Here is a 26,066-nt window from a genome sequence, read left to right as displayed (position 1 = left end):
CCAACCCACAACCTGGGCATGTGCCCTGACCAGGGATCGAACCAGCGACCTCTTGGTGCATGGGTCGATGCTCAACCACTGAGCCACACCGGCCGGATTAGCCTAATTCTCTTTTACATGGAGGGTTCTGTGCCAGCCACTGTGATTTCTTTTAATTTGCTCAATATGTAGACTCATTACATATCTTCCAGCCTTAATGCATGCTCTTCCTCTAACTAGAAGGACTTTCTTACCTTTATCCATCTGTAAACCCCTCTTCATTCCTTAAAGCCCAGCTGACATGCCATCTCTTCTGTGAAGCCCTCCTTATTCTCAAGAAGAGTTAGTTGTTGGGAGTTCCCTGAGCTTTTTATATTTACCGCTGCTGTAGCACTTACCAGTCAGAATGAAGCCTATTTATCTGTTGTCTGTCTCCCACTGGACTGGAAACTCCTTGAGACTAGGGACTGTGTCTCTTTAGTGCTTAGGACAGTGCCTGGCATAGAGTAGGTTCTCAATAAAAGTTTGCTTAATGTGCATTTTCTAACTGTATGCAAAGCAGCCTGGCCCCTCTCTTGTTTACTACTTTACATGATGCTATTAAGCATGTGAAAGTGGTATGTTTGATCCAAATAACAGAAGTAGCTATTTCCTAGTAGAGAGACCCTAGTATTTTTGTTCCTAGAAGATATGTTTTATGCCCAGAATGTCAAAGAGGTGTCCAGAGTGATCCCCACTCAGCCTCCTCCACCCTTACAAGACGCAGCACTGTTGGGACTGGCCCGAGCCTCTAGGACAGAGTGCTGGGACCAGGCCAGCTCAAGCAGGCCACTCAGCACCAAAACCTGCAGGGAGTTCACCTCGGAGCCTAAGTCCTCACTTGGCTCCCCACATGTGCAGGGCAGACCACCTTTATCTGCCACTTTCAGGAGATTGATCTGAGTTGGTGTGTTTATTTTTTTACTTGTATTTTTTTAAATCCTTACCCAAGGATATTTTTTCATTTATTTTCTGACAGAGTGTGTATGTGTGGGGGGAGAAACATTGATGTGAGAGGGACACATCAGTTGGTTGCCTCCCGCATAACCCCGACCAGAGTGGGGGTACTGAACCACAATCGAGGTGTGTATCCTTGACCAGAATCAAACCCACAACTCTTTGATCTCCAGGCTGACGCTCTAACCACTGAACAAAACCAGCCAGGGCTGTGTGTTTACTTTCTCCTTTCTCACTTAGAAAAGGCGTTACGTTTTCTGTACTCTGAGCTCCCAACCCTGGAATCTCTGAGGTCAAGCACGTTGTGATTTCCTGACTTTCTTCTGGGTTGCAAAGGATCTAGGAGCACCCTCTGCCCTGACGGTGAGGGGTTTGGAGACCTGCAGTGGGTCAGAGATTCCTTCAGAGACCAGGCCAGTCTGCCCTGCTGTTACTTCCCACAGACTCGATCAGCACTGACGGGAGTGTGACGTGGGTGTCCGGGTGGCTCCATGGAGGAATGTGGCTAGCTCTCCAGTCCTGCAAGTGGTCCCTTAAGTGTTTTGATAGAAGCAATAGAAAGAATTCATCTGATCGGATGCACCCCCTCCGAGAGACAGGAGTAAACCACTTGTTTTTCTTTTCAAAAAGCCTTTCTGGATCATGTTCTCTACGCTAAGTTCAGTGCATGCCCGGAGCTGTAAGAACAAGCCACGGGCACGGGCATCAAGGGACGTGCCGTCTAGGCGGGGAGATGGACTAGGAAGCACTGGCTGCAGAGGAAGGGCACCCAGCCTCGCCTTTGCCGGCTCAGCAAGGAAGCGAGGACTTTCTGAAACTTGAAATTAGGTGTCAGATAAGCAAAGTGAAGAAGGAACTCAAGTGTACGGTGACTACTTTAAGTGGCCTGAAAGCTTTGTTTTGCGGGAATTCTGGGGCCCTACTGGTCATCTCTAAGATGAGTGCAGCTGACCACTTCCGGTCTGTGTCTCCTCGTCTCCTAGGACACACCCCAGCACTGGAAGGGTCTCGCCACAGGAAATCTCTGATCACATCATGGCCCTGTTCAGAACCGCGCCATAGCTCCCTGTTATGCGACAGCTTGAAGCCAGGGCCCAGCCCGGCATATTGCACCTTCCACTGTCGGACTCCAGCTGTCCCCTCTGAGCTTGGCTCACTGCGGCATTCCTGTGTCCTGTATCCAAGAACTGCCTGAGCTCCAGCCCCAGCCTACCTTCAACCTTTAAAGAGGGGGCACTGAGCCCCACTCCAGGCACCGGAGCCGATCCTGTCCTGAGTTTGGGCAAGTTTAAAGGTTTTTATATCGGTAACACGTAGGTGTATACTCACAACATGGTTCCAATAGAAAAGAACTGGTAAGAAATGGGAAGACCTGGAGACCAATTCCATTCATGACCATCCAGCCACACTGAGTCAAGGCAGGGTCAGCCAGGCAGCACACAGGTTCCCCTGGTGACATCAGAGCCAGGTGGACAAGCATGTTTAAGAGTGGAAATGGGATCCAAGGCTGAAGGCTGAGAACTCTACCCAGGTGCCAAATTTGGTGAATCCCTGGTCGGCTTTCAGGTACCCATCACTGTGGGCCTCACCTAGACTCCTTCTCCTCCTCCCCTCCCACTGCGTCTTAGTGAAGTGAGGCTCCGGCACATGTTGGAGGGTGACGGTGGCAAGTGTTCCCAACATGTATGTTGGATACTGGCCTTTGTAACCGAGTTCTTGCTATTCCATATGACTCAGCCCCTGACCCCCAGTCCAGAGAGATGGGCCATGTTCTCTGCTGGAGAGTCCCTCCTCCGAGCTTCCCACTGTCGTTGGCTGTCCACCTCTTGGAATGGGATCCATGCCATACCTACCCCAGGTACCACCGGCAGCCTCGTACCACTGATACGAACCACTGGCTGGGACATCCAGCCCTTTACCTGTTGCCAGGCTCCCCTGAGACTACATATGTCTGGTCCATCTTCTTCCTCATCTCTGCTTCTGGGTCCTTCCACTCAAGGTCAATTCCTTCCCCATGAGCTGCCTCGGGACCAACATACGCTTCGGCTCCCACTCTCTGTCTGGTGCGCTTGCGTGCGGGGCACAGGCACACAGCTTCCAATTCTATGTCCGTCCGATTACATCTTGTTAGAGTGGACACATCATTTCCTCTTGGTAAAGTTTCTTAAAATCTATTACCATTCCCCCTACCATCTTATCAGTTACAAATTTTGATGGCTATAGCCTCTCCATCTTTATCTAAGCAACCAAGAAAAAATACATATCCAGCATGGAATTTAAGACAGAGCTTTTTGCCTGCTGCTAGAAACCCCTTTTATGTTGCTGTGGAGCCATCAATCAATGTGTTTGGACACAGCCATTCAATTAGCGGCTGTAGCACTTGTTTACACAAGCATCCAGTCCAGATGTTTCAAGCATCCAGGCCACATGTTTCAAGCATCCAGTCCACATGTTTCAAGCATCCAGTCCACATGTTTCAAAGTGGTGGTTTTCTGGCAGATTGTTTTGTTTGGTCAGCACAGTATTTCTAAAAATTTAAACTCATATTAAAAATCAGATTTCTGGCCAGCTGGTGTGGCTCAGTGGTTGAGCATCAACCCATGCACCAAGAAGTCGCTGGTTCGATTCTTGGTCAGAACACATGCCCAGGTTGTGGGCCCAATCCCCAGTGGGAGGCATGCAGGAGGCGGCCAATCGATGCTCTCTCTCATCAATGTTTATATCTCTTTCTCCCTCTCACTTCCTCTCTCTCTAAAATCAATAAAGGGAAAAAAATTTTTTTCAATCAGATTTCTGACCAAGATATTCCAGATATCTGGCTTCTCTTGAAACATACAATCAGCTAGAATTGAGTGGCAGGTGCCTTTGTTAGACAGACCTGCTCTCTGTTCTTTACCACAGTCCTTGATTACTTGACTCATTTATGTTTTGAGTGTACAACCTTCTTAAAGGATATGAAAAGAGACTTTGTCTGATGATCATTATATTAGTTATCTCTTGGTATGTAACATATTAACTCAACCTTCACAGGCTAAAACAACCAATTTTTATGATCTCATACCATCGTTGAGGGTCAGGGATCTAGCAGTGTTTCAGCTGGATGGTTCTGGTTCAAGCTGTTGGCTGAGGCTGCAATGATCTGAAGGCTTGACTGGGGCTGGAGGGCCTGCATGGATCTTTTCTCATAACACATTTCCCCTTCCGCCACATTCTGTTCATCAGGAGCAGGTCACGAAGCCTAGTGCGCACTCAGGGGGAAGGAACTGAGCTCCATCTCTTAAAGAGAGGAATATCGAAGGCTTCATGGACACACTTTTTAAAACTACCGTAATTATTACATTGGGTAAGGCACTACATAGTTGATGTAGAGTAAGTACTTAAATGATACTTATAATCATAGTAATAATAATAACAACAGATAACATTTGCTGAGTATTGTTTACCTGCCACTCTTCTAGAAGTTTTACATGCATTAATTCTCCAATCTCACAACGACTCTATAAGTAGTTTTTATTATTAGTTCCCATTTTGCAGCTTAGAATGCATGCCCAGTGAGGTAGAATAAATAGGCCAAGTTCACACACTGGTAAGTGGAGAGATGGGATTCAAAGTCGGCTAATGTAGTTCCAAAAATCTATCCACTCAACCAGCATACTACACCAACTCTCAAAGTTTTACATCATAGTTTGTGGTCATTATTGTTGTTATGGAAACCCACACCTTTACCATCTTGCTCCTTGCTCTTTGGATAATGACAGCGCTCTTAGACATGACTTACTTACGGGGCCTCTTCTGCAGGGTCCGCCCTCCCTCCGTCTCGCTCCTCTCCACCCTGCGCCCTCTGCCCTGGCTTCAGAAGCTTCAGCCGGTCTTAAGCACATGCTCCCTCCACTTTCAGGGTATTTGCACAGGCTGGTTTTCTGCGCAAGGGCCGTCTTCCTTCCTCTGTCCACAAAGAATGCTGGCCCATGTGTGATATTAAATCCCTTTTTTGCCTGTAGTGTAAATAACCCTTTCCCTTTTCTGGAGTTGAAGCCCCACGCATGCATTTGGTTCTCCAGTCTCTGTCTTCTCCGTATCAGTTTAGTGATGTTATCTCCAGGGGTCTCCGTGCCCTGAGACGTGGTCTTCGTGGACAGGCGTCCGGAGTTTCCTGGGAACGGACACCCTCTTCAGACTCGTTTTCATCAAAGTAGTTAAACAAGCAGGACACTGGGGTTTGGGGAGAGCCGGCAGTGGGCACGGAAGGAGCTCACTCTGAAGGTAGACATGTAAGGATCTGAATCGGCCCCTGCTGCTCACTAAGTACGCGGTCTTGAACACGTGAGCAACACCTCGGCTCTCTCGTCTATAAAATGCAAATACAAACAGCTCCTCTCAGGGTTGTTTTGAAGATTAAATAATGCCTGTAATGTGCGGAGCACTTTCGTGCGGGAACATAGCAGTTATTTAATAAGTGTTGATTTCCTCCTCCTTCCTTTCGAGCCCAGCATCAGCCCGCGGGCACCGAGGCGGTGGGTCCCCAGACCCCTCATCCAGGGCGCCCCGGCCCGTCAGGCCTCCTCACCCCTCTCCTTAGTTCTGCTCCTACAGAGTCCAGTCAGCTGCAGTTGCGAACCTCCTTTCTGTTTCCTCTCCATGACCTCCGAAAAAGATGAGTGCCCTCAAGCACTCCCCAGGTCTGACTTTTCTGGATCCGCCCTATGTGCTCTCTGTTTTGGATCGTTGCTGGTTATACAAGCAGAATTTTCGTTCTGAGGGCTCCTTCCGAAGCCCGTAATCCACAAAACCACAGCTTTCTTTCCCATATGCTCGTTGAACTCTGTGTGCTCAAGCCCAGGCTTTGGGTACACCTGGCCGCCCCTCCGCACCGGGCACTGTGAGAGCACAGACATTCCCCCGAGTCCCAGCGTTCTGCTTCACCAGCTCCTCATGCTTGATAGGAATCGACAAGCCCAGAATAGCAAAGGTGATTGTTTTAAAAATATCTTTTTATTGATTTTTTAGAGAGAGAGGAAGGGAGAGAGAGAGAGAGAAACATGGATGTGAGAGAGAAACGCTGAGTGGCTGCCTCCTGCACGCCCCCTACTGGGGATCAAGCCCGAAACCCAGGCGTGTGCCCTGACCCGGAGTTGAACCAGGACCTCTCTGTCCATGGGGAAAATGTTCTCAGGTGAGAATTAAAAAAAAAAAAAAATATATATATATATATATATTCATATTCTTTCTTTATTGATTTTAGAGGGAGAGAGATAGAAACATCAATGAGAGAGAACATCAATTGGCCGCCTCCTACATGCCCCCCATTGGGGATCAGACCCACAACCTGGGCATGTGCCCTGACCAAGAATTGAACCAGGACCTCTTGGTGCATGGGTTGATGCTCAACCACTGAGCCACACTGGCCGGGCTGTTTGTTTGTTTTTAAAAAGTTATTGCTCCCCTACCATGTACAGAACACTGTTTCAGCATTAGAAGTCAGTATAGAGAAAAAGCTCATGCCTATATAGATCATCCATTTTGGTTGCAGACACCAACAACATCAAAAGACCCAAATAAGGATTAATATAATTTTGAGATGGTTAAAAATATTTGCAGGGAAATAAGACAGGGTAGGTGATAGAACATCTGGGGATGGAGGGGAGGAGAGGGGAGGGATGTCATGAGGAGATAGATGGTCAGCGAAAGCCCTTCTGAGGCTGTGACATTCAAACAGAAGCTGGACCCTGGAGTTACCCTGCAAAGACCAGGGGGAGATCTCTGAGGTGCGGAGTACAGCTGCACAGACAGGGGAGATCTCTGAGGTGCGGAGTACAGCTGCGAAGACAGGGGGAGATCTCTGAGGTGCGGAGTACAGCTGCACAGACAGGGGAGATCTCTGAGGTGCGCAGTACAGCTGCACAGACAGGGGAGATCTCTGAGGTGCGGAGTACAGCTGCACAGACAGGAGGAGATCTCTGAGGTGCGGAGTACAGCTGCACAGACAGGGGAGATCTCTGAGGTGCGGAGTACAACTGCACAGACAGGGGGAGATCTCTGAGGTGTGGAGTACAGCTGCACAGACAGGGGAGATCTCTGAGGTGCGGAGTACAGCTGCACAGACAGGGGAGATCTCTGAGGTGCGGAGTACAGCTGCACAGACAGGGGGAGATCTCTGAGGTGCGGAGTACAGCTGCGAAGACAGGGGGAGATCTCTGAGGTGCGGAGTACAGCTGCACAGACAGGGGAGATCTCTGAGGTGTGGAGTACAGCTGCAAAGACAGGGGAGATCTCTGAGGTGCGGAGTACAGCTGCACAGACAGGGGGAGATCTCTGAGGTGCGGAGTACAACTGCAAAGACTCAGAGCGGAGGAAAAAAATAAATTTAGTCACAACTCACAGAGTCCTAGAAGACCCAGGGGTTGCCCTTGAGACTTCCTTATCCTCCTGAAATAGTCAGAAGGGTGCCTGTGTGTTTGCATATCTGCATGTGTGTGTCTGCATGCATGTGTGTGTGTGTCTGTATGCATGCATGTGTGTGTCTGCATGCATGTGTGTGTCTGCATGCATGTGTTTGTGTTTCTGCATGTATGCGTGTGTGTGTGCGTGCATGTCTGTGTGTGTATGCGAGTGCATATCTGTGTGTGTGTCTGTGTGCGTGCATGTCTGTGTTTGTGTACGTGTCTGTGTGCGTGCATGTCTGTGTGTGTGTGTGAGTGCATGTCTGTGTGTGTCTGTGTGCGTGCATGTCTGTGTGTGTGCATGTCTGTGTGTGTATGCGTGCATGTCTGTGTGTGTCTGTGTAAGTGCATGTCTCCATGTGTGTGTGTGTCTGTGCATGTCTCCATATGTGTCTGTGTGTCTGTGTGTCTGTGTGAGTGCATGTCTCCATGTGTGTGCGTGTGTCTGTGTGCATGCATTCTTTTAAGGGAGAAGACCTGTAGGTTTCATCCTACTCTCTGAGATCTCCAAGATGCACAAAGAGTAAACAACCGTGGCACCATTCCCTCCAGCCATGGAAGGAAGGAATCGTTACTTTAGCACATTGTCAAATATCCGGCTTTGAATGGGAGGCCTTCCCTTTGGCATCTGGCAGCCGGGCCCTCCTCCTTGCCTCCGCACCAGCCCTGTGATCTGGGCCAAACAGCCTCCTCTTGCTCCATCTGGTCAGGGCGCCAGGGGCAGAGGAAGGATCCAGCACTCTCACCTGCTTTCCTCCCCTCTCCCCCTCACCGAGCACTTCTCCCTCCTTGGGGTCCAGGCAGGAGGTCGTCTCTCTCACCCCAGCCAGCTCCTTCCCCAGCCTTGAGTTCTCTTTGCCCACTCCCCCTGCCGACCGGAAGTCTGCCTCTGTGGAGAAAGGTTTGCTTCCAAAGCCCCGCAGCAGTCTCCTCATCTGCCTCACGGTCCTTCCCAGGCACGCCTTCTCTCCTGGCCGGCCCTGCTCTCCATAGTAACCCGCTCACACGGTCTCCTCTGGCATCACTTCATCCGGAAGGAAGCGAGCGCCCTCTCCTCTCCTTGGGGCAATGCCGCCCGCCCTGATCCAGCAGCTGTGGACTCCAGGCCAGAATCGCTGCTGTAAACACCGCTGGCAGGACATGGCAGGCCCAGCTGGCAGTTCTCGCTCTGTCAGCCAGTGGGGAAGGCAGCAGAGTCCCACTGAGCGCTCCAGTCCCTCAGCGTCCTGCCGCCCCTGCAGACTGGCCCCTCCTTCCCTGTGGGGTACAGCCCCAGGGGTTACAGATGGAGGCTGGGTGGCTGGGTAAGGCTCAGCCACACCCAGAAAGGCGGCGCCCTCCCACCTGCTGTGCCCCTCAGCAGCAAGTGGCAATGCTGCCCCTAAACCCACCAGTGCTGGGGAGGCTCCTCAGTAGGTGGACATTTGCATCAACATGTTGCACATTTCCTGTGTTCCAGAGCCTTCTCGCCCTCCTTGCCTTGTTTCTTCACTCAGTCTGGTTTCCTCTGCTCACATCAGCCTGTCCTCCCTCCTTCCCCTGTCCCTCTCTTTGTTTTTGCATCGTTCCCTCTACTCTGTAGGAAGACACCCTCTGAGCTCTGTGTTGTCAGGCCCCTGCCCTCAGGTGAGCTGAGCACTTACACCTGCTGCACACCCACCAGCCCTGGCCTCTGGGGGGAAGACCCAGCGCTCCCTGAGGTTCCGCAGTTGCCTCCTCCTTCCTCCTAGTTCCTGGGCCCCAGGTTGTCCCTCTCATGGACTGTGGTGAAGAGTAAGTGAGATCGTGGCTGAAGCACCAGGAATCCGGACTAAGTTCCTCCCTCTCCTCTTCCCTCTGCTTTCCCTGGGGCCATGTCCCCCCTTCCAGCCAGTTACCTCGCTGTGACCAGGCTTGCGTCTGGGGCGCCCTTGGCTAGCAGTCAGCGACCCCATGTGTCCCCGAAGTCCTGATGGTGGCACCTTGCCAGGCCCAGGTGGTCAGGGACTGGATCTGATCTGAGGGTGGGTGCCTAGAACCATGTCCCCCATGTTTATGCTGAATGAGTGGAAGAATGATTTGAGAAAAAGGACTAGAGATCTACGCAGGCTGATGCTATAGGGCCGGTTCTGTGTGCTGAGATTTCTTTGAAAGACAAGGTACCAAGTCAGATTCTGCTCGGGGGGCCAGGCTTGCCTTGCACTGGGGTGACCCATGAGTCGTGTCCATGGTGAGAGCGTCAGGCCTGACACTTCCACCCTGGGTGTTGTGAGGGAGTGGGGGGCACACCACGTGCCAGGAAACCCAGGCTGTGGTCGGGAAGGGCTCCGCGGTGCCCTCTGTCCACGTCGGCACGCTGGCTCCCATGGCGGTCTCCAGCCCTTGTTAGAGACCTGACTGAGGCTTAGAGCTCAGTGAGGGACTCATAACTTATATTATTTGGGGGGGGAAAGCAGAAACAAAAACCTCATTTGCTTGGGTTTCTGGAATCGGGCAGTTCTTTTTGCTGCTACAGTACGTTATTAAATTAACTATTTGATTTTTTAAAAAGTCTTTCCTGACCTTTCATCTCTAAGAGGGCTTTAGGAGGGAGGGCTCCAAATAAGGCTTCCTGAGGGCTCCCTCGTGCGTTTGGCCCAGGTTTCCAGGCCCTTCACCATCTGCCGCCACTCTCCTCACTCCGCAGCCCACGGGAGGCCGTCCACTCGCACATGCAGCGGCCTCTCTCCTCACTCCGCAGCCCACGGGTGGCCGTCCACTCGTACATGCAGTGCCCACTCTCCTCACTCCGCAGCCCACGGGAGGCTGTCCACTCGCACATGCAGCGGCCTCTCTCCTCACTCCGCAGCCCACGGGTGGCCGTCCACTCGCACATGCAGTGCCCACTCTCCTCACTCCGCAGCCCACGGGTGGCCGTCCACTCGTACATGCAGTGCCCACTCTCCTCACTCCGCAGCCCACGGGAGGCCGTCCACTCGCACATGCAGCGGCCTCTCTCCTCACTCCGCAGCCCACGGGTGGCCGTCCACTCGCACATGCAGCGGCCTCTCTCCTCACTCCGCAGCCCACGGGTGGCCGTCCACTCGCACATGCAGCGGCCTCTCTCCTCACTCCGCAGCCCACGGGTGGCCGTCCACTCGCACATGCAGCGGCCTCTCTCCTCACTCCGCAGCCCACGGGTGGCCGTCCACTCGCACATGCAGCGTCCACTCTCCTCACTCCGCAGCCCACGGGTGGCCGTCCACTCGCACATGCAGCGTCCACTCTCCTCACTCCGCAGCCCACGGGTGGCCGTCCACTCGCACATGCAGCGTCCACTCTCCTCACTCCGCAGCCCACGGGGTGGCCGTCCACTCGCACATGCAGCGTCCACTCTCCTCACTCCGCAGCCCACGGGTGGCCGTCCACTCGTACATGCAGCGTCCACTCTCCTCACTCCGCAGCCCACGGGAGGCTGTCCACTCGCACATGCAGCGTCCACTCTCCTCACTCCGCAGCCCACGGGAGGCTGTCCACTCGCACATGCAGCGTCCACTCTCCTCACTCCGCAGCCCACGGTGGCCGTCCACTCGCACATCCAGACCCCTCTCTCCTCCTCACTCCGTAGCCCACGGGTGGTTATAACCTACACTCGGTAGGCTTGCTACCTACCACGTGCCCAGCATGTGGCGCACGTCCCTGCCACTTGGACTGTATGCATGCCGTGTTTTCCACTGGGACACCCCTCTTCTGTCCCCTCTGTCTTCCTAGCAATGCCCCCACATCCATCCATTTGAGATAAACTGAAATATAGTCCCGTAGCTTGTCCCATCTGCACTGGATTATCCCAGCACCTTGTGACAACCACTTTTAGCACATATTTCAAGGCACTAAAACGATCTATTTAGTTATGTCCTCCCACCACGCTGTGAGCTTCCTGAGGGTGGGACTCCGACTTACCCCGCGTCCCGCACGGATCCCCTGACACGCGGCCGAGCAGTGAGTGAAAGGAACACGGCGGGGCCGGGAGGTGAGCAGCGTTTTCAGTATTTGGGGCATGTCTGTCGGGGAAGTAATATTTCTTTCGTTTTCTGAACTGAGTCTCGCTAGAGGAATATGATGATATATATTGCCGAAATAGAGGGATCGGGGAAAAAATCAATACTTTCAAAAGGCCTGGCAAAAGCTGCGCTGGCAGCCTGCTGGCCGCAGTGTCGGGCTCGGGAGGCAGCTCCTCACGAGGCCGTTCACTCCGCCGCCCTGAGCCTCCTGCCAGTGGGCGCTGCGCTGGTACTTGCATTTGGGGGGCGGGGGGGCGTTCTCGCAGCATCTGTCAGCCCAGGCTTGCCTCTGGGCCGTAAAGGAAGAGAAAAGCATATGTGGGGTGCACAGGGAACCCCGTAGCCTGGGGTGGAGCCCAGAAACAGACCCGTGTTAGCACAGCTGCTTCCAGCAGCTGATTGCTTGTAGCGACACCAGGGACCAGTGCCGGCCTGACCGGACTCAGCACACAGTGAGTTTATCACACAGCTCTGTCCAGGAGCATGGAGAGTGGCCCCCCAGGGTCCAAGGCTGGATCCGAGTCTCCTTCAATCCCAGCCTCCCCCAATCCCTCTAGAACCTGAGTGTGAATAGAAAAGGCTTTGCCTTGGGGGCTGTGCCAGCCCCCCTTCACTCAGCCCCATCTCTGCTCAGTTTCATGGCCAAGGCTAGGCACCTCCAGGCCCAGAGGTGCCTTCCAGGGGGCTGCCTGCTCCCCATGTGGCTGTGCCCCGACAGGCTGAATGAACACCTCACACCTCACTTCTCTTTCACCCTGCGGCCTTTCCCTGAACCCCAGCTCCTAGTTCACTTTGGCCAGACCGCGTGCCTAACCCTTTGCTTTGGTTTCTCCTGAGGTTAATACCATGACTCTGGCTTCACAAACACCAGCAGCTTCCTCCTGTGTATCGCTGCCCTCTGTGGTTAACGTCACCCCTGCCCAGAGACCACAGCTGCCAGGCCCCCTCTCCCGCCCGTCACTGTCTGCCCCTCGCTGTGCTTGCTTTTTGTTTTGTTTTTTTGGTACGTGCCCCTAGAGGGAACTGAACCTGGGACTCTGGTCTGCAGACCGACGCTCCCACCGCTGAACATAACCGGCCAGGGCTGTGCTTACTTTTTTTATATAGCACAAACTCACCGCCTGACATCACAGGATACACCCATGTGCATATCTGTGTGTTGCTGGTCTCACATACTGGTCTGTGAGCTCCTAGAGGGAGAGGAGCCTGGGGTGCTCTCTGAGCTGACCCCACTATCCAGAGCAGTGGCTGGCACAGAGGCATGCTGGTAATATTCGTTGAATGAATAAATGTCCAGAAAACACGGTGTCTCCCTCTCGAGCCAGGGTTCCCCATGTCCATGCTACCTATGGAAGGTCTGGGTCCTAGGAGACTGGTTGCTGGCACTGGACTCGCGTCACACCGACGTGATTTGGGTCAGGGTTCACCACTCGATGCGGGGCAAGTCCATTGGCCTTTCTCAGGGGAAGTGGGGTCATAACAGTCCCTCGTAGGGCAGGGAGAGGACAGTGCGCTGAATCGTGGGAAGGGCCTCAGGCAGTGCCTGGCGCATAGGGACGATACCCAGCACTCGATAGCTCCGAACACCACGGTCAGGGCAGGGGTGGGCTGAGGGAGGTGGCCCGCTTGGCTTCAGGACCCCAGGAAGCAGCCGGCACCAGCAGCCACCTGGTGTGCAACAGAGGGTAGCTCAGGCAAGGGATGACGTCTGTCCCGTTCTTTCGTTTACCCTTGGGGGGCCGAGCAGGCAGGGGTCTAAGGAAGGCTAGCAGTGCTCTTACGGGGGGGGGGGGGGGGCGATGGCGAAGTCTGTGTGACCTGCCTCACGGGCCTGGGACTGAGTCTGGGCCTTGGCATTCATGAGCTGTATGACTTTAGGAAAGAGTCTTAGCGTTGCTGAACCTCAGTGTCCTCCTATTAACAATGGCTGCAGTACGATGAACTCGCAAGGTCCCGTAGGATGGAGTGGGGCGACGCGTGTGAAACACGCCCAGTGAGCCGCATGCCACCGTGTGGCAGGAGCCGGGCCAGGGCTGAAACTTCAGAAAAGGAGCCAAAGAGCGGCTTCCTAACGCCTGCGTAGTGTGAGGCGTCACAGCAGGACCTCTGGGTTTTTCCGGTTATTTCCAGGCAGATCCTCAAAACCTGAGTCCAAGGACTTCTGTTCCATGTGCTGTCCACCCAGTCAACAGCCCTCCATTAAACACCAGGCTGAGGACCGGGCAGAGGAAACACCTCTCTCTCCTCAAGGAGCTCACTGTCCAGTGGGACATTCGATGGCCCACCCCAATGAGGGAGACAGGGCCAAAGGGAGAGGGAACTAAAGAAAAAGAGTCCCCTAGTCTTCGTGGAAGAGTTTAAGTCTTAGTTAATAGGAAGCACTGAGCGGAGACATCATTCATTCATTCTTGTAAATGTATTTATTAAAACAGAACAAACGCCTGTGGTATTCCTGCTGTGGGCCAGGAAAGCATTGAACCAAGACATTATTCATTCATCCATTCACTCATTCATTCTTGTAAATGTATTTATTAAAACAGAACAAACACCCATGGTATCCGTGCTGTGGGCCAGGCTCAGTGGGCGCCCTGAGCTGGACCATGGAGCTGAGCAGGCGATGCTGTGTCGCATCTCTGGCCTGACCCCTGGGTGTGCACAGCTTACTTCCCCTCCCCCACATCTGCATCTCTACCTGGGGTTTCCTCCGGAGCCCTGAAGGTTTCCCTGCTGTGCACAGAGCACCCTGGATGTGCTGGGAATTAGCACACCCAGGAGCTGCCCTCAGCAGTGACTGCTGAGATTGGCATAGGAATACCCTGGCACCCTCTCTCTTCCTAGCCTCATTTTCCCATTTGGAAAATGGGCCCCAGAGCATAAAAGGTCCCTGCCTCATGGGGTTACTGTGAATGCGCACAGAGATACCATAGGCTTCTTTTATTGTTCCATCTGCCTTAAGTCACCAAGTGAGACTGATGAGACATGCTGAAGGGCCTGGCACAGGGCTGGGCGGGCGCGCGTTAAATGCACCCTCCCCCTCTTAGTCCCAGAGGTAGGACATGTGTTAAGAACATGCACGATGGGCCAAACTGCCAAACCTGGAATGTTGGCTCTACCGCTTGCTAATTATTTGAACGTGGACAAGTTTCTTAAGCTCTTTGTGCTTCAGTTTCCTCATCTATAAAATGGGTTACTGGTAGGACTTACCTAAGAGGATTCTGGTGAGGACTGCATGACTTAATAGGAACACAGCTCTTGGGAGTCCTGGCACATAGAAATTACTCTATAAGGGGTTGCTAAGTAAATGGTTGACAGGTCGAGGTAGGAAGGGGGTTGGGGGTTGAATATGGAGAAGCCAGATTTTGAGGGGCCTTGAGGAAGAGCAGTGGTGTGCGCCTGGGGAAATTCCAGAGTACATTTGCTGCAGTTGGACTTTCCCAAATCATGCAGGGACCCTGCTCCCAGCCTTAGCACCTTCCTTTGAAAGGGAGGAAAGGAGCAAAGGAGTTCAGACCAATGAATAAACAGTAGTACTACTGTTAAGCATTTGCAACATGCCAGGCGTTCCCTCTCAGAACCCTCCGGCAACCCCAAGAGGGAGGTAACATTATTCTCATCTCCAAGAATAGCAAACAGGTTCAGAGAGGTTAAATCACCAGCCCAAAGTCACACAGCTGTTAAATGGCTGCACTGGGAATTCAAGTGAGGCCTGTCTCTCCCCTGAGCCTGACTCATTCTGTTCTACACAACATCTTCCAATAAAGAAATAAAAACTGGAGGGCTAAGAGCAGAGCGCTTGGGTTCTGCCTTGTCACCCACTCCTTCACGGATCCCCCCTTTGAGAAGAGATGGCCTGGAGGTGTTCCGTGAGCTGGAGAAAAGAGCATCAGACTGCTGATCTGACAGGACTGACAGCGAGCGGGGCTGTAAATACGCGTGCGAAGCCTACTGGGTCCCCTGAGTCAGAATCAGCCAGGCTGAGGCCGCCGGCCGCACAGCCTGAGCAGCAGTGATTTGCAGACGCACCGAGCTGACTCACAGCCCGTGGGAGCCTTCCCTCTTCCCAGGAGGGCGCTCCGGGCTGTGCCAGCAGGATCTGGACCCAAAGACTGATGTTGGTCCTCAGGTCGCCTAGCACTCTGTGTCTGTGTTCTAAGGAGAGAAACATCCCCTTCCTACCCCTAGCCTTTCCTCCAGCTGGAGAGCCGCAGATGAAGGAAGGCTTCCCGCAGACCGGAGCTAGGTCAGGTGAGGCGGGATGAGTGTTCCAGGCAGAGGAAACAGTGCAAAAGCACTGTGGCAGCACTCGGCTTGGTAGAGGCCAACAGCACTGGGCGGGGGGGTGCTATAATGCAGGCATCTACAGACGCTTAGTCCTAGGATCTCAGGATCCTGAGAGTTACTCTCTGAGAATCATAAACTCAAGCGATCTCAGAATCTTGACATTTTGAACTCAGATGATAAACTCTTGGGATCTCAGTCGGGAGTTTTTGGATCATCAAATTTCTGAGCTAGGTGGCACTCTGAACTCTCCAAGTCTCGCACAGTATAAGTTCGCACCAAAATTCCAGTCGGCTCCCAGCTTCACTACCAGTGGCAACTGGCCTTCTTGAGTGCCAACCCATAGGGGTAAGGAGGGCCTGGGCCCGGCCCTCCTGGGATCCCTTTGCCTGACGGGACACCAAAGGGCTTGTCCTCAGCTTGGAATCAGCCTGCTGGTAAAGGCTGATACCAGCATTTCCCATGGCTTTAGATGCTGGGTCACACGCTCCCTAGAAGCTTTCTACCCAATACTCCAGAGCTGGGGGGGCTGGGGCTGCAGCCTGGATGCAGCTGGCGTTAATCACCTGCCGTGGCATTTTTATTAAGTCCTGGGATTCCTGCTGAAACCATCAGAGTAGCCAGAGCATTTTATGCCCTTTAAGTAATTTCACAGCATTTGGGCTGCAATCCCACCTTCACTTTATAGGAGGTTCCTCCTTACGCAGCCCCAGGGAGCACAAAGGCAAGCTGGCTCTTCTCCAAGGTCATTTAGTCCATGAAGACAACTGATTTCCATTGGTCCATTATTCTCATTTTCATTTTTTAATTACTCACGGTGGACATAGTCAGTGAAATAGAGAGCCTGGCGCTCTGGCCCTGGGGGAAGGAGAGTTGGATTCTCTTTCCGGCTGTGCTAATTACCAGTTCTGTGACCTTGGGCAAGTCTGGAGGGTCAAGAGCAAAGAGGAGGGTATAAGCTTCTGAGTCCCCGGCCTGGAGCTGAAGGGTTGGACCTGTGAACACTCAAATCCATTCAGGCAGCCTTTTGTCCTGGGCCCCATAGAGGATGGATTTCCTGGCTCGACTGACCGTATTGTGAACCCCAAAGGTGACTGATAAGCGCTCTAGGAGCCCTCCCCCAAACTTAGGCCCTTCTGTCAGTTCTTGATATTGGTTGCTCAGGGATTTGTATCCCAGAGAAATTGGATTTTGTGTGTGAATATTCCATGTCGGCCTTCTAGTAAAAAGAACTTGAATTTGGCAACCTGATCCCTTTGAGAGACACAGAGAGGAGAGAGAGACAGAAGAGAGAGAGAGAGACAGAGAAAGAGAGAGAGAGAGAGACAGAGAGAGAGAGAGAGAGAAAGAGAGAGAGAGAGAGAAACAGAGAGAGAGAGAGAGAGACAGAAACAGAGAGAGAGAGAAGAGAGAGAGGGAAGAGAGAGACACAGACAGACAGACAGAGATCTGCAACCAACACATTCCTGACTGGCCAGAGGACCATTTTTATATTATCTGCCACAATTATCTTCAGAAACCAGTTCTGACCATTTTGTTGCAGAATATGGGCTCTTTTGGAAAATAAGTCATTTTTCTAGCGGGTAAGAGGGCATCAATGGATGTTGAGAGCCTGGCTATGGAGACCACTAAGTGCGGAGCGCATATTTCTTGTGGGGTTTTGTGGCTCTGACACGAAAGTGTAGACCTGGAGACCAGAGGCTGTCGATTAGGTGGTAATTCTGGGACTTTCTGTAACTTGCTAAGACTGAATTAATGCTGGAGCTTCCCAGGAAGATTGTGACACTCTTCTTAGGTCCTGTAGCCATATTTATTATGTGCCATCCGTGGGGCTCCTGGATAGAGCTCTCTTCGCCCCGAGTCCTGAGTAAGGAGGACGATTTAAGGCCGTTTCAAATCGACTTCAGTACCCATTGACTTTGAAGAAGTAGAGCTATTAAAGGGGCTGGGCTGAAGTGCAGCTGTCCGGTGTGTCGGACAGAAGAATAAACCACATGGAAGGCATTTGCAAACGGCTCAGAATCTGAAAGCTTGTCTGGAGGGATCTTAGCGAGGAGGCAAACGAGGCTGCCCAGGCTCAGGGCTCAGGCTGGTCTGTTCTCCGGATTCCAGCTCTCCGAGTCTGCCACCATCAGCAGCAGGGTCACCTGAGTCCAGAGACCCCCTCCCGATTCTCCAGGGGGTGGGAGTCTGGTGGCATCTGTAAGTATTGATTTTTTAGCTTCGTACGTGGGTGGGTGATGAGCTAAGTTTGGCAACCATTGCATCCTAGTGAATAATCTCTCCTTTGAAGAGTGTTGATGTATCATTTGTGTTTCAGTGGCCCTAAGTGACTGTAGAGGAAAGCCCGTCATCTTGAGCTGAGGAAGACCAGCCACTGTTCACTCTTAGAGGAATACACAGAACTATGCTGTGCATTTAATCTTTAAATTAGCACCATTGGAGACTAGCAGTCATTAGCACTTCTCATCGGGGGTGTTCATACTCCTGTCCCAGGCAACTGGAAGGAAGGGGTGGCAACTCTGATCCAGGTTGAGCTTGTGGGGACAGCACTGAGCTGGAGGAGGGCAGGGCTGGCCTGAAACTGGGGGCGGGGGGCAGTCAGAGGGCATAAAGGCAATGCAGTGGGGACAGCTGGGGAACTATAGGGGACATCAGACCCAAAGATGGCCACATGGTATAATGGAAACATGGCAAAGTGGAGGGTCTGCAACTGAGGGCAGCAAGATGGAGCCCGTGGGTTTGGGAGAATAAGGAGAAAATGATCTGGCCAGGCAGTGGGGAGCCTTTTTCAGACAGTCTGAGGCCTTCTGGGAAGGGCCGGGACCTCACATAACTCCAGAGGAGGCTCATTCCCACCCACTGACAAAGCCCGTCTTCATTCACGTCCATTGTTACCAGACTTGGTGGCCCATCAGAATCTCACAGGGGGCTTGTATGAAATCCGGAGTCTCTGCTTCTTCCCCAGATCTACTAATTAGACTCTGCCTGGGGTGGTGCCCTGGGACCTGTGTTTTTAACCAGCTGATTCTTAAGTAGGTCAGCTTTTTGCCCTAGAGAGGCAATATACAAGTACCGAGGTCAAGAGTGTGGACTTGGGTTAGCCTGGTTGGATTTAAATCCTGACTCCACCACTTTGTACCTGGGTCACCTTGTACCTTAGTTTCCTTGTCTTCAAATAGAATGATAATAATAGTAACTACATTATAAGGTTGTCAAAAGGCTTACATGAGATAATATATGCAAAGTGCTTAGAATAATGTGTAGTACATCATTTTTATTACTGTTTTCTTTATTAAGCATTAGCTAGTTCATGCAGAGATGTCAGAGTGGAGGGACGTAAGTCATCATACACATTGTATACATAGGTTAAGGGTGGAAAATTCACATGTTTTTGAGGACCAGGTCAGAGTGAAGCAACTAGCTGGACCATAGTGACTTTGAGAATACATGACTTAGTTTGGGTTCTACCAGAAGCAAGCCTTGAGACAGGCGTTGAGGCCAACTCATCTGTCTGGGAGAATACCCCAAGAAACAGCAGTGAGGGCATGGGACCTGAGGCAGGGCAGAGAAGAAAGCTAATATCGTATCATGGACAATGAACAATGTACCGTTATGGCCCCTGGGGCCAAGTAATCCTGGGAACCCTCAGGAGGGTGTGTACACCTACCTCAGCAATGTCTCACCTGAGGAGCAAGGACGCTGGGATGTATTAGTCTCCTTGGACCGCTGTAGCAAAGGGCCACCAACTGGGTGGCTCAAACAACAGAAAGTGCCCCACACTTCTGGAGGCCGGGAGTCCAAGATCAAGGTGTTCCTTGACTTATAGATGCATCACTCAAATCTATGCCTTTGTCATCATGTGGCAGTATGCCCTTGTGTTTGTCTTCATATGGCCATCTTCCTATAAGCACATCAGTCATATTGGGTTAGAGGCCCCTCTACTCCAGTATGACCTCATCGTAGCCAATTACTTCTGCAGTGACACTATTTCCAGATAAGATCACATCCTAAGATACTGAGGGTTGAGAGTTCAACACTTGAATTTGGAAAAGGGAGCACAAGCCAGCCCATAACATGGGGTATTTATTCCCCAACTCCCAGCTCTAATTGATTGAAGACTGTCTATGGAGGTAACTTCTAGAAGCTGCTGTGGCCAGAGGAAGCCCTCAGGCAGCGAGAAGGAAGCCAGCAGAGTGTGTGGGAAGATGAGCGCCAGGTGGGCACCATAGTCAGGAGCACTGAACCGCATGCAGGCCCTTCTGAGCTTGGCCCTGTGCAGCTCCTCAGACGGCCGTCCGTGAAGCTGGCCATCTGCCAGAGCCCTTCTGAAGGGGCAGCTCCTCCTCAGCCCGGCCAGTTCGCGCCAACAGCAATGCCACACAGGACAACGCAATAGGTCTCTGAGCAGATGCAGCCTTGGGGCTGCCATTTGAAAACTCAGCAAAAGTACACGCTCAGATTTCAGAATGAGGTCTCCATCCTTAATTACAGTCGTCTTCTCTTATCTACGGTTTGTTTTCCATGGTTTCAGTTACCCGCAGTCAGTCATGGTCCAAAAATATGAAATGGAAAATTGCAGAGGTAACAATTGGTAAGTTTTAAATTGCGAGCCATTCTAAGTAGTGTAGCACGATGAACTCTCGTGCCCTCCCCTCCATCCCACCCGGGATGTGAACCATCCCTGTGTCCAGCTTATCCAAACTGTATAACACTACCTGCCCGTTAGTCACTTAGTCATCCTCATGGTCACCAGATCAGTTATCAGAAAAAGAGACAGACTGCCTGACCAGTGTGGCTCAGTGGTTGAGCATCGACCCATGCACCATGAGGTCACCAGTTCGATTCCCGGTCAGGGCACATGCCCAGGTTGTGGGCCCGATCCCCAGTGGGGGACATGCAGGAGGCCAGTCGATGTTCTCTCTCATTGACGTTTCTATCTCCCTCTCCCTCTAAAATCAATAAAGAAAAAAAAAATTTTGAAAAAAAAGAGACTGCATTCATGTAACTTTTATTACAGTTAAAATTGTTCTCTTTCATTATGTTTTTGTTGCTAATCCCTACTGTACCTCGTTTATAAATTAAACTTTATCGGAAAGAACATAGTATAGATAGAGTTTGGTGCTATCTGCTGTCTCAGGCACCCACGGGGGTCTTGGAATGCACCCTCTGGATAAGGAGGGGCTACTGTGAGACCTCTGCAAGGTTTCTCCGACTCAGCGCTAGTGACATTTGGGCTGCGTCGTCCTCGATTGCACAGGCCCTCCTGTGCTTTGCAGGGTGGGTGGCGGCGTCCACGCCTAGTCGCACCCCTGCAGCTATGCACTGTTTCTCAGGCCCAGGAGGCCTGTCATTTAAGACGCCTCAGTGTCTGGAAGCACTGAATCCGTTACTGATTTTCTTTTTCAAAAATATCCCCTCTTCCTTCCCCTTCTCTTGCCCCTTCCTTCCTCCTCCCCGCTTCCTCTCTATACCCTCTCTATTTCCCCCTCCCTCCATCTTTTCTTCTCCCTCTCTCCCCTCCCCTCCCCTTCCCCCAGGGGAGTACATCCCATACCTTTTAAACATCCAGTAGAATTAATGTTTCATAGGGACTGTCTTGTTCACAGTTGTTGCCACAGTAGCTAGATCAGTACTTGGTACATAATGAATACTCGGTATTTGTAGAATGAATGAGTGACTGGTGGCTGGCCTCTCCCTTTGCTCCTGCTTCCCCCCAACCTGGCCAGCGTGGGAAATGACCGCCTAGCAGTGGAGGAAGGACAAGGGCTGGACCTGTTCCCCACGGCAAGCCCGAGCAGGCCATATTGCAGGATGCCAGTGAGGCCGCCTTCCGAAGAGTGAAGCCCCGTGGGCGTCGATTTCCTGATTCTTTGTTTTCCTTTATGCAGGAGATAACGAGTATCTCATTAGGTGTTTAAATCAGATTAACAGCCATTGGTACTAGACTTCTCCTGCTCAGCCTGCAATTTGTTTCTTTTAGGGTGACTTGGTGGAGCTAATTGCTTTTTATGGGAGCAGTCCAGGGGACAGAGAGAGAGGGAAGAAAGGGCTCTGTCTGACCAGGCTGGTGAATTTTGCATTTTTATTTGGCATCTAAGTCTGAAGGAGGAGAGCAGGCTAGCAGCCCACAGTTCGCTGGCTCTGGGGGCGGCACCTCCTGGGGATGATGGAGAGTGGCCTGTGACCTCCTAACAGGTGACAGTGTTTCATCAGCATGGCTTCTGGGCATGCTGATTTACAGGGTCACCCAGATGTCCGCAGAGCAGGGATGTGTGGACAGCAGGAGGGGGTGGAGGAACACTGCAAGCAGGGTAACACCTGGCCCCGTGCAGGGTGCAAATTGTATTTCTTTGTCAGTGCCGACGCTGTCTACAGCTCTGCCGTCGAGTCTGCATTTGGCAGAGTCACAGAGAGCAGACGTCCCACCTCCCTGTCCTCAACACGTTGAAACAAACGTGAGATACAGCCTTCCCCTTCTTTCCACAAGTATGCTCCTGTCATGCTCTCCCAAGACATTTTATTATAAGGTATTCATAGATGTTGCACAAAATAATTAAAGATAGCTTACATGGGAAGAAAAAGTAAAAGACAATGCAGCTAATAGGCTGGAACTTGAAAGTCAAAGCTTTAGCAAAGGTAGAGAAGCAAAACTGCTCAGAGAACCCTGTGATTAGTCATTATACTTGTCTTTGAGCTTCCTGGCAGCCTTGGCAAAATGGTAAATATCACAGGTTATATGTTTGTGTTTAGGTATCAGGAAAAGCACAGTACAATTTTTATATATATATTTTTTAGCTAAGTTCTGAGATGTACTTATCATATATTATGTATAGTATGTAATAGGGAATATCTTGAACAGTAGTATTTTATCAAATACAGAAGTCGCTTTTGAGATCTTTCTTGCTTTGGTGATTGACACAGGTTGAAGGAAAACAAAACCTTATTAGGTAAAGGCATTTTGCAAAGACTGAGCCAGTGTTATCCAGGGTATTACAGGCCTTTACAATTTTTTTGACAGCGGTTGTTTGGTTAGGGCTAAGGGAATCCTGTCTTCTAATCAGCAGCCAGTGTTTGGGATGTAGCTGGCCGAGAACAGAATTTTTCTCTAGCTGATCCACCAGAAACCCTTATTCTGGTTCGGCATTAACAGAGCTCAGGGGCACAAAGGGGCAAGCAGCTCCTACGAGAAACAAAGTCTTTCATTTCTTGCTGCCACAGTCTAAGCTGGCTCTTCTGTGTCTGAATTCATTTCCTGTGCATCAGGAGTTCACAGTCTTATTTTAGCTCCAGCATCACCCCAGGACAATAGATCCTGTTTTGATAGCCTTTGTGTATAACAAACCACCCCAGAAGTTAGTGACTTAAAACAGCAACCATTTATTGGCTCCTAATTCTGTAATAGGGACTGGGACCATGATTCTGTAATAAGGGCTGGACCTCTGTAATAAGGGCAGCTTATCTCTGCTCCACGAGGTGTCAGCTGGGCTCCCTGTGTCCGCAATCTGCTGGTGACTGAAGGATTCGGGAGGGTCTCACTCACATGTCCGGGGCCTCAGCGGGTAGCCTACATAAATGGGGACTCTCTGGGCCTCTCATCCACAAGGAGGCTGGCTCGGGCTTCCTTACTTGGGGCAGCAAGAGAACGAAGGCCCGGGCCGTGCAGGAGGTCCCCCTGCTGCACCCTGTTGTCATATGGTCGGCCCAGAGTCAGTATGCGAGGCAGCTACACAGGAAGTGAGTTCAGAGAGGTGGGATTCCTGAGGGGTCATTTGGTGGCAATCATCCAGAGCCCTGTCCCATCAATACCACAGTAACAGTGGTCCCCACAGGCGGTGACTCTCACCTGAGGGGGGAGGTACTACCCCAGTTCTCACTCCCGGCCCTGCACACGGGCCACTGAACTGTCAAACAGCAAGCTTTGTGAGCTCGCTAACGTTTTCAAAAAGGATGCATGAGGGTGGACTTTGAAGTGGTGAAACCGTGTTTTAAGAAGGCTCCTGTCAACCATACTTGAAGACCTTGTAAGCATGGGACACCTTGAGTTATGCTGCTCTGTGGTCAACCTCCTGACATCTGTGAGACAGTGGCCACCCCAGGCTTCCCCACTCAGCTGTGCAGTCTGAGGTCACGGGGTCATTTTTATATCAGCTCACGTGCGATAAGCAGCGTGTTGGTGGCAGCACAGGTCAGCTGCATCTTCTCTGGGCTGAGGTGAGAGCGCCTGGCAGCCCCCACTGGCCCTAGGTCCGGACCAGGTCACCCTGTTTAAAGGAATGACTCCAATGACGACAAAGTGCATGTGCTTTCCGCTCGCAGAAGCTGCAGAACTGGAAGGGCCAGATAGCAGACGCTGAATGACAGACTCGGGCTTTGACTTTGGATAAGCAGTGCCAGTCTTTTAAAACATTAACGACAGAGAAGTGAACCTAAGATCCTATGTTTTGGCCCAGAGCATGCGTGTGCACACACACAGCAAGCGTGCACGCAGGCACCCACCCACGCATGCATCCATGAAGACGGGATGAGGAGGCTTGACTTAGCAGCACCTGTAAAGAGGACCTGTAGATGTGTGTTCCCAGGAAACTCAATTGGAGCCCAAAGTAGGCAGAGGTAACGTGACCTTAAACCTCACGAACAGGGGCACAGATTCTAGATTAAGGGAGGTGATTCGTGTTCTCTATTCTCTATAGTCCAGTTTACTCCAGGAGTATTGGGCCAATTTTTAGGTGCATAGGTTAAAGGTGTTAGAGAAAAAATAACATATTTAGAGGGACATTCAAGATGATAAAAGAACTTGAACTCATGATGTAGGAGGAAATAAGAGGAACTAAAGACATTTGACCTAAAGACATCCTCAGCAAGGACCGAAGGGTGGTCTTCACCTCCGAATGGCTGTCATATGGAAGAGGGACTGGATCTGCCCTCTGTGGCCACAAAACAAGGCTTGGACCAAAGGAGTAGAAGGCCAAAGGATGCTGGCATTTGAGGGCAAAAGGAAAAAAGCATCTCATAGTGGGCGTGGCCAGCGAGGAATGGACTGCAGAGAATTCCTGTCTGGGGGCTGGGGATGCTGAAGGGTCACTCATCAGGACAGACAGAGGGGCTTCAAACCTTAGGTGGGTACTTGGGTCAAAACTAACTTTAAAATCCTGTCCAACTAACTCTGAGGTCTTGGGATTCGTAGGGACTTGCTCGAGGTCACAGAGCAAGTTAGAAGCTGTCCAGAGTCTCCGGCCCCCTCTCCGCATGTCTGCCTTGGACGCCCAGTGTCCTCGCCTCCTTGATGATAACTCAAGCAGGGGTACAAAAAGCAGCCTAAGGCCACACCCATCCCTTCAGGCCTGTTGGTTTGGGCAGTGTCGCGGGCAAACAGATGTGAAGTCAATGCTGTAGGAGAGCATACCCAGTCTGCAGTCACCCTGAGCCTCACTGACCTCTCTGGGTCGGGGCCCTTGCGCACGTTTCTGTCTTCTGTTCGGCTGCCGTGGCCTTGCTGCTGGCAGGCTTCTAGCCTGGGGCAGGGCAGAGGAGGAAGAGGGTCCCAGACCCGAGCATATAAAGAAGGCTTTGTCGACCAGAGAGAGATCCTCGGATTTTAGGGAAGGTCAGCTCCCTGCTCCCTCACAACTCCCAGTGCGATGGCAACTCTGAGGAAGGACGGAGGGAAGGGAGCTAACCTCTTTTTTTTTTAGCATTTACTGTATTATACATTTTTCACACATTGATCCCATTTAATCCTCATAACAACCTGGTTTTCTAGGACTACAAAGTGCAAAGCACCTCGAACTAGGTGGCTTCGAACACCGAAGTGTACTTTCTCACGGTTCTGGGGTACAAAATAAAGGTGCAGGCAGGCCATGCTCCCTCTGACAGGGGCAGAGAAGGGTCTGTTCCAGGCTTCTCCCCTGGCTTCCTGTAGCCGCGTGTTCCTCGCTGGTAGATGGCGTCTTCTCTTTGTCTCCTCACCTGTCTGCCTTCCGTGCGTGCCTGACTCCTATCCATCAGACAGACTGGCTTAGCGCCTAATGCCCTTATCTTAACTTGGTTAAATCTGCAAAGACTCTACTTCCAAATCAAGTCTATTCTGAGGTACTGGGGGTTAGACTTTAGCATATCTTTTTGGGGGGACACAATTCAACCCATGAAAGTTCACTCTCTAGTCACCCCAAGTTCATGTCCCTTCCATATGCAAGATAAATGCACCCCACTGAAACATCCTCACAGACAGCCATGACTGGTTCGGTAGCAGGCCGGTGGTCCTAACGCTCATTCCTGGAAAGCAGATTTGAATCGCTGTGTTGTTGCCTCCAACCGCTGTCCTCTTTCTGCTACACTCTGGCACCGCCATGGG

General features: G+C 51.6%; 1 protein-coding gene across 1 annotated transcript in view; it reads left to right on the top strand.

Moving 5' to 3' along the window:
- The window catches only part of GALNT18 (polypeptide N-acetylgalactosaminyltransferase 18), a 326,286-nt gene that overhangs the window by 208,963 nt on the left and 91,257 nt on the right, over nucleotides 1-26,066 (top strand). The gene's annotated exons all lie outside the window — the stretch shown is intronic.

The sequence above is a fragment of the Molossus molossus genome, unplaced genomic scaffold (assembly GCF_014108415.1).
Source record: "Molossus molossus isolate mMolMol1 unplaced genomic scaffold, mMolMol1.p scaffold_m16_p_13, whole genome shotgun sequence".
Taxonomy (NCBI): domain Eukaryota; kingdom Metazoa; phylum Chordata; class Mammalia; order Chiroptera; family Molossidae; genus Molossus; species Molossus molossus.
Note: the sequence above shows the minus strand (reverse complement) of the source record. Positions and strands in the feature narration are given on the sequence as shown.